The sequence below is a fragment of the Balaenoptera acutorostrata genome, chromosome 9, assembly GCF_949987535.1.
Source record: "Balaenoptera acutorostrata chromosome 9, mBalAcu1.1, whole genome shotgun sequence".
NCBI classification, from domain to species: domain Eukaryota; kingdom Metazoa; phylum Chordata; class Mammalia; order Artiodactyla; family Balaenopteridae; genus Balaenoptera; species Balaenoptera acutorostrata.
Genome location: NC_080072.1, coordinates 65,930,348 through 65,944,700, shown reverse-complemented (window position 1 = coordinate 65,944,700; position 14,353 = coordinate 65,930,348). Strand labels below are relative to the sequence as shown.

The window sequence follows — 14,353 nt, the reverse complement described above, 5'->3', positions numbered from 1 at the left end:
AAGGCTCAGCCTCCTGGGCACGGGGCAGGGCAGGGAAGGGTGGAGAATTGCTGAGAGGCAGACAGAGAATAACCAGCACACTGGGAGAGGCTCCATTTCCTCATCTGCAAGATAGGGTAGTGACAGTACCTTCCTCCCAGGGTTATAGTGAGGATTAAATTAGGAAATGCATCAAAATACTTCTCAACATATGTGGTGCCTGATTCTACTCATTAACTACTACTTCTTATTATTTACAATAACAATTCTTTGGATACTCCTAGTGTAAAAGCTAATTGAGGAAGGTATCATGTGTTGGTTATTTTGTAGCCCTTACACATCCAGCCCAAAACACTGTTGTAACATGGCCCAAAATAGATGGCATTTTACAGGTGATGGGGAGGCCTTTTTTTTTTTTAATTTTTAAATTTTATTTTATTTATTTTTTTATACAGCAGGTTCTTATTAGTTATCCATTTTATACATATTAGTGTATATATGTCAATCCCAGTCTCCCAACTGGGGAGGCCTTTTGGACAGGGGTAACAGGGAAGATTGTTTGGCTGTTTGGACTAACATCATCAGCCAATCTGACCTTGAAAACAGACAACAATGAGATAAATTTGAGACCTATTTTTAGTTTTCAGCAGATTTTTTGGGGCACTTCTTAAACCTAGTCCAAGGCCTCTAGTTTTTCTTTACCTCAGTAGAGGGGAGAGTTACTGAAAAACAAGCCAGCTCACCAGGACTGGCATTCCATAGACATCCCTGGGAATGGTGGTGATTCCTCATATTTTGAAAGCAAAGTAAGGATGGCCAGCCCGGGGTTTAATGCAGGAAGGTTTGTATCTATGGAAGCCATTTGCTTCCTGCTCTTTCAGACCAGTAACCTGGTTTATTTCAAACACAGGATCAACTGGCTCCTGCTCCCCTTGGTACACACATTAGGGAAACCACAAGAATAGTCGTCCGTGTTCTTTTCACTTCAAAGCCTGCAGAACGCCTTGGAAAGCCAGCTGACTCTCCACCTGAGACCAGAAAGGCCGATTCAAGAGAAAGTCCTTTCATAGGAGCTGGGGGTGGGGTGGGGTGTGAGGTGGGACTCACCCACACGGAGGCAAGTGGGTGTCGGAGCGGGTGACTGCAGCTTGTGCTCTTGGGGGAAGGGCGCGTTCGCAGGGTGGCAGAGCCATGAAGGTCAGGCTGGGAGGAGCTTCCAGTACTGACACCAGCAGCTGCAGGTGGGGACTCCCTGCAGGGAGGAGTGACTTTATCTGGGTTTCCAGCAGACTAAAATTAGGGAGGACACTTAGCTCCTAGATCTTGTGGGATCTGTAAGTAGTTGCTCACATTATTGTCCCTGTGCCTGAAAAATCAAGACCCAAGCCAGAAATGTTAAGAAATGGCTCTAAAGCCGCTCCACCCACCAGCCTCACGCTGCCCTCGTGGTCCCAAGCGTGGGTCCTCTGGCTTTTCCTAGAGCACACGAGCGTTTTATCTCTTTACTCAAGGCTGGCTGAGGGCCTGTTTGGACAACTGTGTGCATCCAGAGCGAGGCCTTACTCGCCACATAAGCAGTAGGTTCCCTCCATTAAACAGAGGGGTAATAGGTAACAGAGTAGTTTGGGGATTATGCTGTCAATAAAAATTAGCTCCTCCTTTAAAACTCTGACACCCTCCAATCTGCTTTTGACACTCATCTTTAGGTCATTATTGTCTCTTATAAAAATTTTAAGAGAGGCTTCCCTGGCGGTCCAGTGGTTAAGACTTCGTCTTCCAATGTAGGGGGTGCAGGTTCGATCCCTGGTCGGGGAGCTAAGATCCCACAGGCCTTGTGGCCAAAAAAACCAAAACATAAAACAGAAGCAATATTGTAACAAATTCAATAAAGACTTAAAAAAATTTTTTAAAAATAGAAATTTTAAGAAAGGTAGAGTGTTTCCAAGTTGCTACAATTAACAATACAGTTTCCATTAAGAAGATCTTAGAAATAAAAAAGAGTCATATAATAAATCTCAAGAAACAGATTTGAAAGTTGACCTATATAATATATTCTTTGTAACTGTGGCAAAAACAAAGCAAAATAAAAACAAACAAAAAATTGGCTCTTCTTAGCAATGTGACACTATCCCAAGATGACATGATATTTTTTGTTTTAATGTTGAAATGAAAAAGGCACTTGGCTTCAATCCAGGAAGACCCAGAAGGCCCAGCCCTGTGCTAAACCATTATGACCTCATGGTTGTGTAAACTGCATATTGGTAAAGTGAGGTTATCCAAACTATCTTCTCTTTCAGAACAAGAGATGGCAATGTCTCTCTTTTTTTTTTTTTAAACAATGCAATAAAATCAAACTATTTAATGCTTAAACCCCTTTCTGCAGGAAAACTAAGAACAAATAAATGACAAGTCTTTGATTTGTTAGACCACTCTGAAAAGTTGATTGCTGACTTCAAGGCAAATTCCAGTCCTGGTAGCAGCCCTCCAATCTCAGCTCCAATCATAATTTTATTATCAACACTTTCATCCCCTGCCCCATGATCCCAAATCTTCAGGGAATTGACGTTCACTCAGAGGTTGAGTATTCTTGATCTGAGCTTGTTAGGAATCAACCTTTGTATTTACTCTAAGACCTGCCTGACTAGAGTAGAAAGCATGAGTGAACCAATAAAATTGTTTTGTGTAAATTTAGAGTTTAAAAAGTTTTTTTTTTTGGTAAAAGTATTTATAGCATTGGTATAAAGTTCATTTTCACAATAATGGCTATTTATCATCTACCAGGTACCAGACACTTCCCACTACTTATTGTATTGGACCAAATAGCTCTGAGCAGTAGGAACACGTATCCTTCCTTTTACTGATAAGAACGCAAGGCTCTAAATAGTTAAGTAAAATTCCCAGTTTGAAGTGTTGGAGAGGGGATTCAAACCCAAGACTCTCTACCCCAAATCCATGTATCATAAAGTTTCCCATATTGTTTCTGTTAGAATGGTTTCAGATACAAGTAATGGAAACCCCTGACTTACGCTGGCTTAAATGACAATAAGGAAGTTGATTATCACACGTGTCAAGAAGTTCAAGGGGTAGGGTGATTTCAGGTAAGGGGAACTCAAGGCTCCAGCTCTGCTTCTCTTGGCTCTGCAATTACCATATCCAATTACATCCAGAGGAAAAAAAAGAGGAGCTTCTCTTCCTATGTCTCTCTCTTAGGAGCAAGACAGTAATACCACTTCCCAGACCTCTCTTCATATCACTGAGGTGGGGATTCAGTGGTCATTAAGTCCTTTGCTAAATCAATCATGGGCAAGGGAAGAAGGTATCTGTTAGACTAAGGTAAGTAGCACAGAATAATTGGAAGAGCTCTGGACTAAGGCTCAGAAACCTTGGGTTTTAGTCCTAATTCTGTCATCTACTTGGTTGTGGAAACTTGCTAGTTGCTGAGCCTCTCTGAGGCCTTACCTTTTCCTTATTGGTAGAACAAGCCTGATAATTCCTGTTCTACTGATCTCACAGAGTTGTAAAACAGGAATGAAGTAATGTCTGTAGAAGTATTTTGTAAACTGTGCCACATGATATAAAACCATGTTATGGCTTCTATTAACATGGTTCAGAGAGAACTTCTGGTCGTGAGATACTTTTTCAATTACACTCATGTGGTTCTTGATCATTATCAAGATGATAATTTAGAATTTTTAAAGTTTTGCCAAAGATTATCTGAATTTTACTTTTGTGTTAGAAAATTAACAGTGCAAAAATAGGGGGAAAGTGTGAAATTTAGTACTTAAGAAAGCCAATTTCCAAGCATCCTCGTAACTCCAATAGTATCTGTTTATATATGGATAGGTTGTTTATAAGTTATTTTTTATACTCATCAAAAAGCAAGTTTCCTAAGAATCTATTAAACAGCCTTTCTCATTCCTTCCTTTATATCAATTCAATAAACATATATGGGGAGAGGGGATGGGATGCACACATAAGAGAATCCAAAACAGACTCTGTCTGAAGGAGAGTAACTACCTACAAGGGAAGAAGCCTAGAGAGCAGACTAGACAGAACATATCCACAAGTAGCTATAACAAAATGTAGAAAGATAAGAGGAAGTGATAGGTAAAGTCCCAAGGTGTGAAGAGATAAAGGGCTGTAAGAATTCGGAAGGTTCCCAGCTGTGGGGTTAGGGAAGGCCTCAGGACAAGGCTTCATTTGACCTGGGAGTTGGAAGATTTGGACATGGGAAGAGCTAGTTCACCTTGGCTCTACATCAAACTTGCTCTGAACTTGAATACTCAACCAGAATGCAATAATCCTTGAGTATAAATTATATGAGAGATATAGCAGAAAATAGTAGTCGGAAAGGTAAAGATAGCAGCTAGATTATAGAGGGGTTGGAATACCAGTCCAAGGAATTTGAACTTTATTCAGTAGGTGTGAGATAATAGAAAAAATGTATATATTGGTCTCTGCCCCTGGTTTCTAGCACTGAGCTTCTAAAACCCATGTAATTTCCTAAGTGATAAGAGCACTAGGAGCATCTAGTTCTAATATTTGGTCTTTGATCCTGGTTCCTGATGCAGGGCTTCTGAACCCTTATAATTTCCTGAGTGTTAGGAGTGTCTTTTGTTCTAATGAGGTGACTTTGGTTGGGGTCCTGGATGGCTTGTGGATGGGGGCTGGTCACCAGAAACAACAAGCCAGGACTAGAAGCTTGGAGTTTTCAGCCCTGCCCCCATTCTCTGAAGGGAGAAGGGCTGGAAATGGAGTTAATAATTGCTCATTGTCTACGTGAGGAAGCCTCCATAAAATTGCAAAAGTGTGGGGCTCATAGAGCTTCCAGATGGGTGAACACCTGCATGTACTGGGAGGTTGACACACCTCACCTCCAGGAGAACAGAAGCTCCTGTGCTCAGGTCCCTCCCAGGCCTCGCCCTATGTATCTCTTGATCTGGCTGTTCATGTGTGTCCTTTACCGTATCCTTTAATAAACTGGTAAACATAAGTAAGTGCTCCCCTGAGTTCTGTGAGCCACTCTAGCAAATTAATTGAACCCAAGGAGAGGGTCACGGGACCCTCCAATTTGTAGCTAAATTGGACAGAAGTTGTGGGGAACCTGAGGAACTACTGCTTGCAATTGGCATCTGAAGTGGGAGGGGGGCAGTCTTGTGGGACTGACACCTGTGGGATCTGACACTATTTCCAGGTAGATAGTGTCAGAACTGAATTAAACTGTAGGACACCCAGCTGGTATTGTGGAAAATTCCTTGGTGTGGGGAAAACCCCTCCACATATTTGGTGACAGGAAGTGAGGTATTCTTTGTGAGTAGTAAAGGAGACACACAAGAGGGAAAGACTGTAGGTTTTTTAATTCAGGGGGCAATGGGGGTCAGTGAAAGTTTTGGAGCAGTAGAGTGAGTGCCTTCATGATATTTGTGCTTTACGAGGATTAAGTGGGCAGCTTCTGAAGCTAGATAGGAGGGGAGAAAGTGGAGGCTGAGAGACAAAACTCAGAGTTTGCATGTTCAAGTTAGAGGTCATGAGAATTTGAACTAGATTATGGACATTGGCCTGGAGATAAGCCAATAGATATGAGATATTTTGGATGGAGAAACCATAGGTCTTGGTAATTGATATAAAGACCAGTTGGGAAAGGGGGAGTCAGGAGTCTTTTATTTGAAGATGACAAAATGTGAATGCAAACTTGTCTAAATAAAGAAGTGAATTTGGGATTGACATGTACACACTGTTACATTTAAAAGAGATAACCAACAAGGACCTACTGTATGGCACAAGGAACTCTGCTCAATATTATGTAACAAATTTTTATGGAAAAAAATTTGGAAAAGAATAGATACATGTATATGTATAACTGAATCACTTTGCTGTACACCGGAAACTAACACAACATTGTTAATCAACTATACTCCAATATAAAATAAAAAGTTTAAAAAAAAAAGTAAATTTACCTGTTCACTTAACTGAAAAGTCCTGAAAACAGGTGTAGCCTCAGGAGCTGTTGGATCCCAGGTCTCAAATGATATCATCAAGACTTGGGCTTCTCTACCAGTTAGTTTTTCTTCTGTGCTGGTTGATAAGGCAACCCCCAGAAGCTACTAATTTATATTTTTGGAGGATTAAATCCAGTGGAAGAGAGAGCTTGTCTCCCCATCAGTTCCAACAAACATCCCAGATCTGGTTTCCATTGCACATTTCTGAAGCATTCCCTCTGGCTGCAAGAGATGATTGCTGACTGGCTTAGACCTATATGTGGTCTTTTATTTTCTATTGTAATTTTGATAATTTGTCCACGAAGACAACCTAACTCTAAGCCACTATGAGACATTTCCCTGTGACCAAAATGAGATCTCACTCTGAGGAATTCTTGCTAACTGAAAGACACTGCTTCAGAAGAGTGATGGCTGTTTCTCATTCAATTACATCAACTGCAATAATTTTTTGAGGCAAGTTTCTTGAGGACCTGCTACCTATCTGAACTCATAAAATGAATAAAACCTAGACCATTTCTAGGGCAGTCTTCAAATTGGGCAGTGCAAATGCTACATAGGTGCCAGAAAGATTTCACCTCTGGGAAAAAGGTGAGCGTTGTCTGAGAGGGCTCAACAAAGGAGTAACTATTGATCTAAGTCTTGTAGCAAATATAAGCTTTGCTTCAGAGCCATCTAGGCAGGGCACTGAATGCCAAGGAGATGTTGACAAGTCATTTGGATTCCATTTGAAATGGGGTAATGGCTCTAGAAATAGCATGAGGCCATCTGCCTGATCTGAGCAGTCTTCTCTTTACACAGTATGTGTGATGTCTAAACCGTGTTTTTAAATTAGAATTTTACAAAGTGTTTAAGTACACTTAGGAAAGCCAACTCCTTTCAGAGAACCGTATGGAGATTCCTTTGGTGAAGAAAAGAATCATGCTGTGAAGTGAATCCCTCAATCTGAAAGTGCCTCTCTTTCCCCTTGATTTGATGGGTTATACATCCATTTTCACATACTGGATTTGCTTTAAAACCAGGTACATGCACGTCAACTGCAATAAGGAAAAATCTTAAATTCCATTATAAGACTTAAATTGGGTGTCTGTTTTTATGAAGGAGAAAACATCAATTTGAAAAGTGTCAAAGGCTCAAATGCAGCCTGAATCAAGTTGTTACCGACAATCACACTGCTGGCGACACATTTTCAAACATATGGCTGAGCTGCTCTTTCAGCTTTCCCGAATGATCATCATCCCACGGATGCAAATTGCCGTAACATGTAATTTGGAATGAGATCAAAAGTTTGAAAATTAGGAAAGACGATCTGGGTGGAACACTTGATTTTTGATTTCGCAAAGCAGACCAGAGCACTGGTCTAGCCTGAGCTGGTCGTCCGGCAGGCAATCAACAGATCCTGCCATCAACGGGCCCTCCGAGGCTGAGGGCTTGCTGCAATATGGCAGCTGGACTTGCAAAGCCCAGGGATCCTCTTGGCCCTTATTAGGCTCTTAAGAGCCATCCTGAAACAAGCACGGGTATTAACGACAACACTGAGAGGAGACCCAGGTTGGGAGAGAATCACTTTTACCTCAATTCTGCCGCTTTCTAACTGGGGATTGGGAAGCCTGGAGGTAGCTAGAGGAAAAAGAAGATGATTTAGGAGACCTGTATTCCCTGTTTTTATTTGAGTGCTTTCCCACCCTCCCCCCGACCCAGAAATAAAAGGAGGGGCCAGAGAAGGGAGCTTGCATTTGGTGATCTGTACTTCGCAAATTCCTGGCATATAGTATACACTCAATAATGACAATCTGTTGAAAAAATGAGTGGATGAATGAGTGATTGGATGAATTAATAGTAGACTATGAAAAGTTCCCTCTTTGTGACTTTTCTGGGAGTGGGCTACACTTGAGCTTTCCTTAGGACCAGGATGGAGACCGTCCTTTGGGTTATTGATTGGCTGGGAGACAAGGAGTTATGCAGAAAACGAACTCATCTTAAATCTTTACAGGATCCGGGCAACTCCTTTCCAAACTTATTGGGAAATATTTCAAACTCTATTTCCCACAGAAAATAAATTCTTGGAAAAGAATTCAGAAGCCAAACCAAGTAAACAAACAAACAAAAAAAGCCCAACCCTCTGTTGAATGTACAACACTCGAAAAACATTTAAAGTTAGGGAAATTTTTAGTGACTTAACAACAGAAAACTAGAGAAACTGTTTAAGGTCTGATGCCAAAATGACTTCCCTTCTCTGCACAAGATCCCCCCACTCCACCACCCCCATCTATGTCTATACCTGTTAAAAGGCGAGGCTTTGGAGGATGTTAGATGCTGGAGGAAAACTCGAGATACAGCTTGGAAAACTCAGGCTGATTTCAGACCTCCACGAATCCGCTGGTGGGTAATCAAGAGATAACCAGGATAACGCCTTCTCTTCTTTTCCCATCACCAAATGTCTTTATTTTTATGGAAGTTCAGGTTCATAACTTCTAGTCCGAACATCAGGAATCAAATTTTGAAGAAAGGAAAAAATAGGAGGAAAAAGACAGAGAATGAGTCTGACCCATAGTGAAAGACCTTAATTGGAAGCATGGGGAAGAACATTACAAAGCAAGCCTTGGTTGTGTGTGTGTGTGTGTGTGTGAAAGAGATTGAAGTTGAAATTGAAAATGAATTTTTGAAGGCCTCATCCATTCTGGTTCAGATAGAACTCGTAGGAGGGACTCTCATCCTTTTGGAAATGGGTGACTCAATGATTACTGTCCATGAAGTCCCTCTGTCTTTGCTCTGAAAGCTTGTTTGCTTTAGTGGCTTAATAACGTGAAGGCCTGAACCTGGCATCCATGGACTTCTCTCCCATTGAGTCTTCAGGGCTCCTCACCAGGTGCTGGGAGTTTATGAGCTGTGCTTCTCTTATATCCAGAAAGCCAGTTGGTGTCTCAGTTGGCCTCTCCACTTCCCAACTCCAGGAGCAGTGCCACCCGCTGTGTCCCTAGGGGTTCTGGTGACCAAAGAACAACGCTTCCCAGTTCTCTTGTCCTTATTATCCTCAAAGATGCACGCATGGGCTGTTTCCATTTTAAGAGTTTTAGTGCTAATCACTCCTACAGTGTTTCTTGCTGTTCAGGGGAACTGCATGAGAATTATCAGGATTATATGTTTAAAGCTGCCAAAACTGTTCTAATAATATTCTTTTTCTTGACCTCAGTGCAGGGCGCATAGATACATTCAGTGTGTGAAAATTCAGCAAGCTGTACACTTAGGTACACTTTTCTGGTTGTATACTGCATTCCGGTAGAAATGTTTTTAAAAACCACCTGAACCAAATGAATCAGAATCTCAGGTTCGAGGCCTGAGAATATGCATTCTTACCAAACTCCTCAGGTGACTCAAGTTTCAGGGCCTTTGCACTAAGCAGAAATAAACAAAAGATTCCAAATATTCAAAACCATTGTACCAGTGCTCGTTGTGGTGTTTGCGGGCCTACTTCATTACTCATTCATGAACATCTATTCCATAATGCATTGTGTCAGGCCCAGGATCACAACAGTTCAGTGATGGACCATGTTCCTGCCCTCATGCTGCTGAGGAACCACTGAGCTCACCTAGACACCATCCCTGGAGGAACTCCCAGCCTCCTAGAGGAGATAATGGGCCAATAGTTAGGATGCAGGCTGGTTAGTGCTAGAGAGAGGGAAAGCACAGGATGATCTGTGAGCCCTCAGAGCCACCAACCATATCCCACTCATTGGCAACTGTACCCAGACTTCTGGCTTCTACTTCCAATCCTAGAAGGATGCTCCCTGATATTCTCCCCTCCCATAGGGGAGTCTTCCTTTCCCTTTCCTGAGGGATGGACCCACCTCCCAGCACTTGGGACTACAGGCCAGGCAGGGAGGAATAAGAGGTGCCAGGAGAGGCCTTATAGAATATTAGTATGGTTTAGAGCATGGGGTGTAGAGCCAGAGTCCCTTGGTTCAAATCCCAGCCCAGGTGTTTACTAGTTGTGAGAGTGATTACTATAGTACCTAACTAGTGCTATCATCTACTTCTAGGTGTGGTTATTGTGGAGAGTAAATAAATTCATATCTGTGTATTTCTTAGATCAGTGCCTGGTATACAGTTAGTGCTGTATAAATGTTGTTATATGATCCTTATTGGTGTTGTTGTTATTATTTAATCTACCATCAAATCTCAAGTAGATAAATTACATTCCTGAGAACCTCCAGACAGGGTGACACCCATCTCAGTGGGATCAGGCTGCCTTCTGGAATGATCCCCTTGAGGCAATCCCTCCCAGCTTGGAGAGCAAATAAGCCAAATAGAAAAATACTTAATTCAAACAAAACAAAAGCACAATGATGACTGAACATGAGGAGGAAGGGAAAAATACTGGTCACAGCCATGTAAGGGCCCTTCCCACAGGCTACATCATCATGCTGGAGTGGAGGCCGCTTTCTTGCACCCCTGTCTATGCAACTGTTAACGTTACTCAGGGAAATAATTCACAACAACAAGAATCATGCAGTGTATTTGCTCCAAGACCTTCACTGGACTCCCATAAGGACTGTTTCCTTCTCTCCCTCACCACCTGAAGGAAGTTGCTAGAAGTACCTTCTGTTACTGTCCATATTTCATTGATGGGAAAACTGAGGCACATCCAGAGTCATTAAGCTATTGGCTCCAGATCACAAAGGTAGTGAAGAGTAAAGCCAGGCTTTGCATCTTGGCTCTCAACTCCTAGTCAAGTGTGTACCACGAGAGAACCAGACAAGCAATCCCTGGCCATGTATGAAGTGAGGCATGAAGAGGTTCAGGAAAAGGGCAGAGCTAAGGACCTGGAAGCAACATGGCAATATAATTCAGCAATTAAGAGTATGAGCTTTGGGGCTTCCCTGGTGGCGCAGTGGTTGAGAATCTGCCTGCTAATGCAGGAGACACGGGTTCGAGCCCTGGTCTGGGAAGATCCCACATGCCACGGAGCAGCTGGGCCCGTGAGCCACAGCTGCTGAGCCTGCGCATCTGGAGCCTGTGCCCCGCAACGGGAGGGGCCGCGATAGTGAAAGGCCCGCGCACCGCGATGAAGAGCGGTCCCCGCACCGCGATGAAGAGTGTCCCCCACTTGCCGCAACTAGAGAAAGCCCTCGCACGAACCGAAGACCCAGCACAGCCAAAAATAAATAAATAAATAAATAAATAAATAAATAAATAAATAAAAATTTAAAAAAAAAAAAAAGAGTATGAGCTTTGGAATTGGACAAGTCTGGGTTTGAATCCTGGCTCTGTCAGTTTTATGGACTGAATGTTTGTATCCCTCCCCCCTCCAAGTTCATATGTTGAAGCCCCAACCTCCAGTATGGCTTTATTTGGAGATGGGGCCTCTAAGGAAGTAATTAAGATTAAACGAGGTCATAAAGATGGGGCCCTGATCTAATAGGATTAGTGTCTTTAGAATAGACACCAGAGAGCTCACTCCCTCTCTCCATGCACATATAGGAGAAGGGCCATGTGAGGACATAATAAGAAGGCAGCTGTCTGCAAGCCAGGAAGAGATGCCGCACCAGAAACCGAATCAGCTGGAATAAATTTCCGTTGAGTGTTCAGCCACCCAGTCTATGATATTTTGTTATGGCAGCCCAAGCTGACTCATACAGTTGCTACTAGCTGTGTGACTGAGCAAATAATTCTCCTGAAACTCCTTTCCCTCATCTGTCAAATGAAAATAATAGTAATCCTACCTCATAAGATTGTTATGGTGATTAAATGAGATAATGCATTCGAAGAACATAGCCAGAGGACGAGCACATGAATGTTAAAAACTCATTCATTCACCCTGTTTATTTAACAGATGTTGATTGTGTGCGTGCTTTCTGCCAAGCATTGTTCTAGGTGCTGGAAATCCAGGAATGACCAAGAGAAATAAGGTCCCTGCACTCATGAAGCTCACACTCTAGTTGGGGAGACAGATGATAAATGAGGAAACAATTAAGATAATTGTGGATTGTAATAAATGTCATGAAGGAAATAATCAGGTAATAAGATAGAAAGCAATCTGAGGAGGCCACCTAAGATATGGTTGTCAGGGAAGTTCTCTCTGAATAAGATGTTTGAGTTGAGACCAAAAGAATGAGAATGTGCCAATCATCTGAGGAGCTGGTGGACAAGCATTCCAGGCAAAGAAAACAAGTGCAAAAGCCAGTTGGTGGAAAGGGCAGAGTGCTCCAAAGAAAGGAAGGCAAAGTGGCTGTGCTCTGTGAATAAAATGCCCTGGGATTGTGGAGACAGGCAGGGGCCAGAGTTTGCAACACCTTGTGGTTTTTTCTATGAGTAATGAATTGCTATCAACTGATTCATTTGGGGGAATGACATGTTCTGATACGGGTTTTTTTGGAGACATATCTCTGGCTGGTGTGTAGAGAATGGATTACAAGGGTTATGAGCAGAAGCAGTGAAGCTTGTCAGGTGACTGTTAAACCAGTTCAAGGTAGAGATGATAGTGACTTAGGTTAGAGATGGAGAGGAGAGTTCAGATGCCAGATTACGATGGAAGAATTGGCAAGTATTCATGATAGGCTTGAAGTAGCATGGGGAAAAGGGAGGAACAAAGGATGACTAGTAGGTTTTTGCTTGGTGCTGTTAGCTGATGGGTGGGTGGGAGGAAGACTGGGGAAAGGCCAGGTTTGGAGTCTCAGCGATCTCCAGAGGTTGGGAGATTACACTTTGAGAACTGCTGATGTAGGGGACAACAGGAGTGCAGTCCTTCAGAGGACCAGAGGGAATGCGGGGGAATGCACAGGTAAAGGGGTTGAACGTTGACAGGAAAGTGACAGTTCTTCCATTTTCATAAGTGAGGAGGCGAGAAGATTGGTATACATTTTTTTAAATTTAATTTTTTAAATTGAGGTATAGTTGATTTACAGTGCTGTGCCAATTTCTGCTGTGCAGCAGAGTGACTCAGTTATATGCATATATACATTCTTTTTTATATTCTTTTCCATTATGCTTTATCCCAGGATATTGAATATAGTTCCCTGTGCTGTACAGTAGGACCTTGTTGTTTATCCATTCTACATATAATAGTTTGCATCTTCTAATCCCAAACTCCCAGTCCATCCCTCCCCCACCCCCCTCTCCCTTGGTAACTACAAGTCTGTTCTCTATGTCTGCGAGTCTGTTTCTGTTTTGTAGATAGGTTCGTTTGTGTCATATTTTAGATTCCACATATAAGTGATATCATATGGTATTTGTCTTTCTCTTTCTGACTTACTTCACTTAGTATGATAATCTCTAGTTGCATCCATATTGCTGCAGATGGCATTATTTCATTTTTTATTGTATATCCATAAATATACATTATGAATATAATGTATATATCCATTCATCTCTTTATCCATTCTTTATCCATTCATCTCTCAATGGACATTTAGGTTGTTTCCCTGTCTTAGCTATTGTGAATAGTGCTGCTATGAACATAGGGGTGCATGTATCTTTTTGAATTATAGTTTTGTCCAGATGTATGCCCAGGAGTGGGATTGCTGGACCATATGGTAATTCTATTTTTAGTTTTCTGAGGAACCTCCATACTGTTTTCCATAGTGGCTGCACCAACTTACATTCCCACCAACAGGGTAGGAGGGTTCCCTTTTCTCCATACTTTCTCCAGCATTTGTTATTTGTAGACTTTTTAATGATGGCCATTCTGACCAGTGTGAGGTGGTACCTCATTGTAGTTTTTTTTTTTTTTTTTTTAATTTACTTATTTTTGGCTGCATTGGGTCTCCGTTGTGGTGCACGGGCTTCTCATCGCCGTGGCTTCTCTTTGTTGTGGAGCATGGGCCTTAGGGCATGCAGGCTTCAGTAGTTGTGGCTCACGGGCTTAGTTGCTTTGTGGCATGTGGGATCTTCCCGGACCAGGGCTCGAACCCTTGTCCCCTGCATGGGCAGGCGGATTCTTAACCACTGTGCCACCAGGGAAGTCCCCTCATTGTAGTTTTGATTTGCATTTCTCTAATAATTTGCCATGTTGAGCATCTTTTCATGTGCCTGTTGGCCATCTGTATGTCTTCTTTGGAGAAACATCTATTTAGGTCTTCTGCCTGTTTTTTGATTGGGTTGTTTGTTTTTCTGTTGTTGAGTTGTATGAGCTGTTTGTATATTTTGGAAATTAAGCCCTTCTCGGTCGCATCATTTGCAAACATTTTCTCCCATTCCGTAGGTTGTCTTTTCTTTCTTTTTTTTTTTTTATGGTTTTGGTATGCATTTTATTGGAAGTGATTTGAGGCAGTTCCTCTCTGATAACATGTATTTTCTCAATGAAGTATAAGTCAAGGTCTTCAGCTGAGAGGGAAAAGTGGTAAGAATGGATATGGGAAGTTTAAGGAGAATGAAAAATG

The 14,353-nt window shown here is 42.1% G+C and overlaps 1 protein-coding gene across 1 annotated transcript in view; it reads left to right on the top strand.

Moving 5' to 3' along the window:
* Positions 1–14,353, top strand: part of ME3 (malic enzyme 3) — a 331,140-nt gene that overhangs the window by 7,828 nt on the left and 308,959 nt on the right. The window lies entirely within an intron of this gene.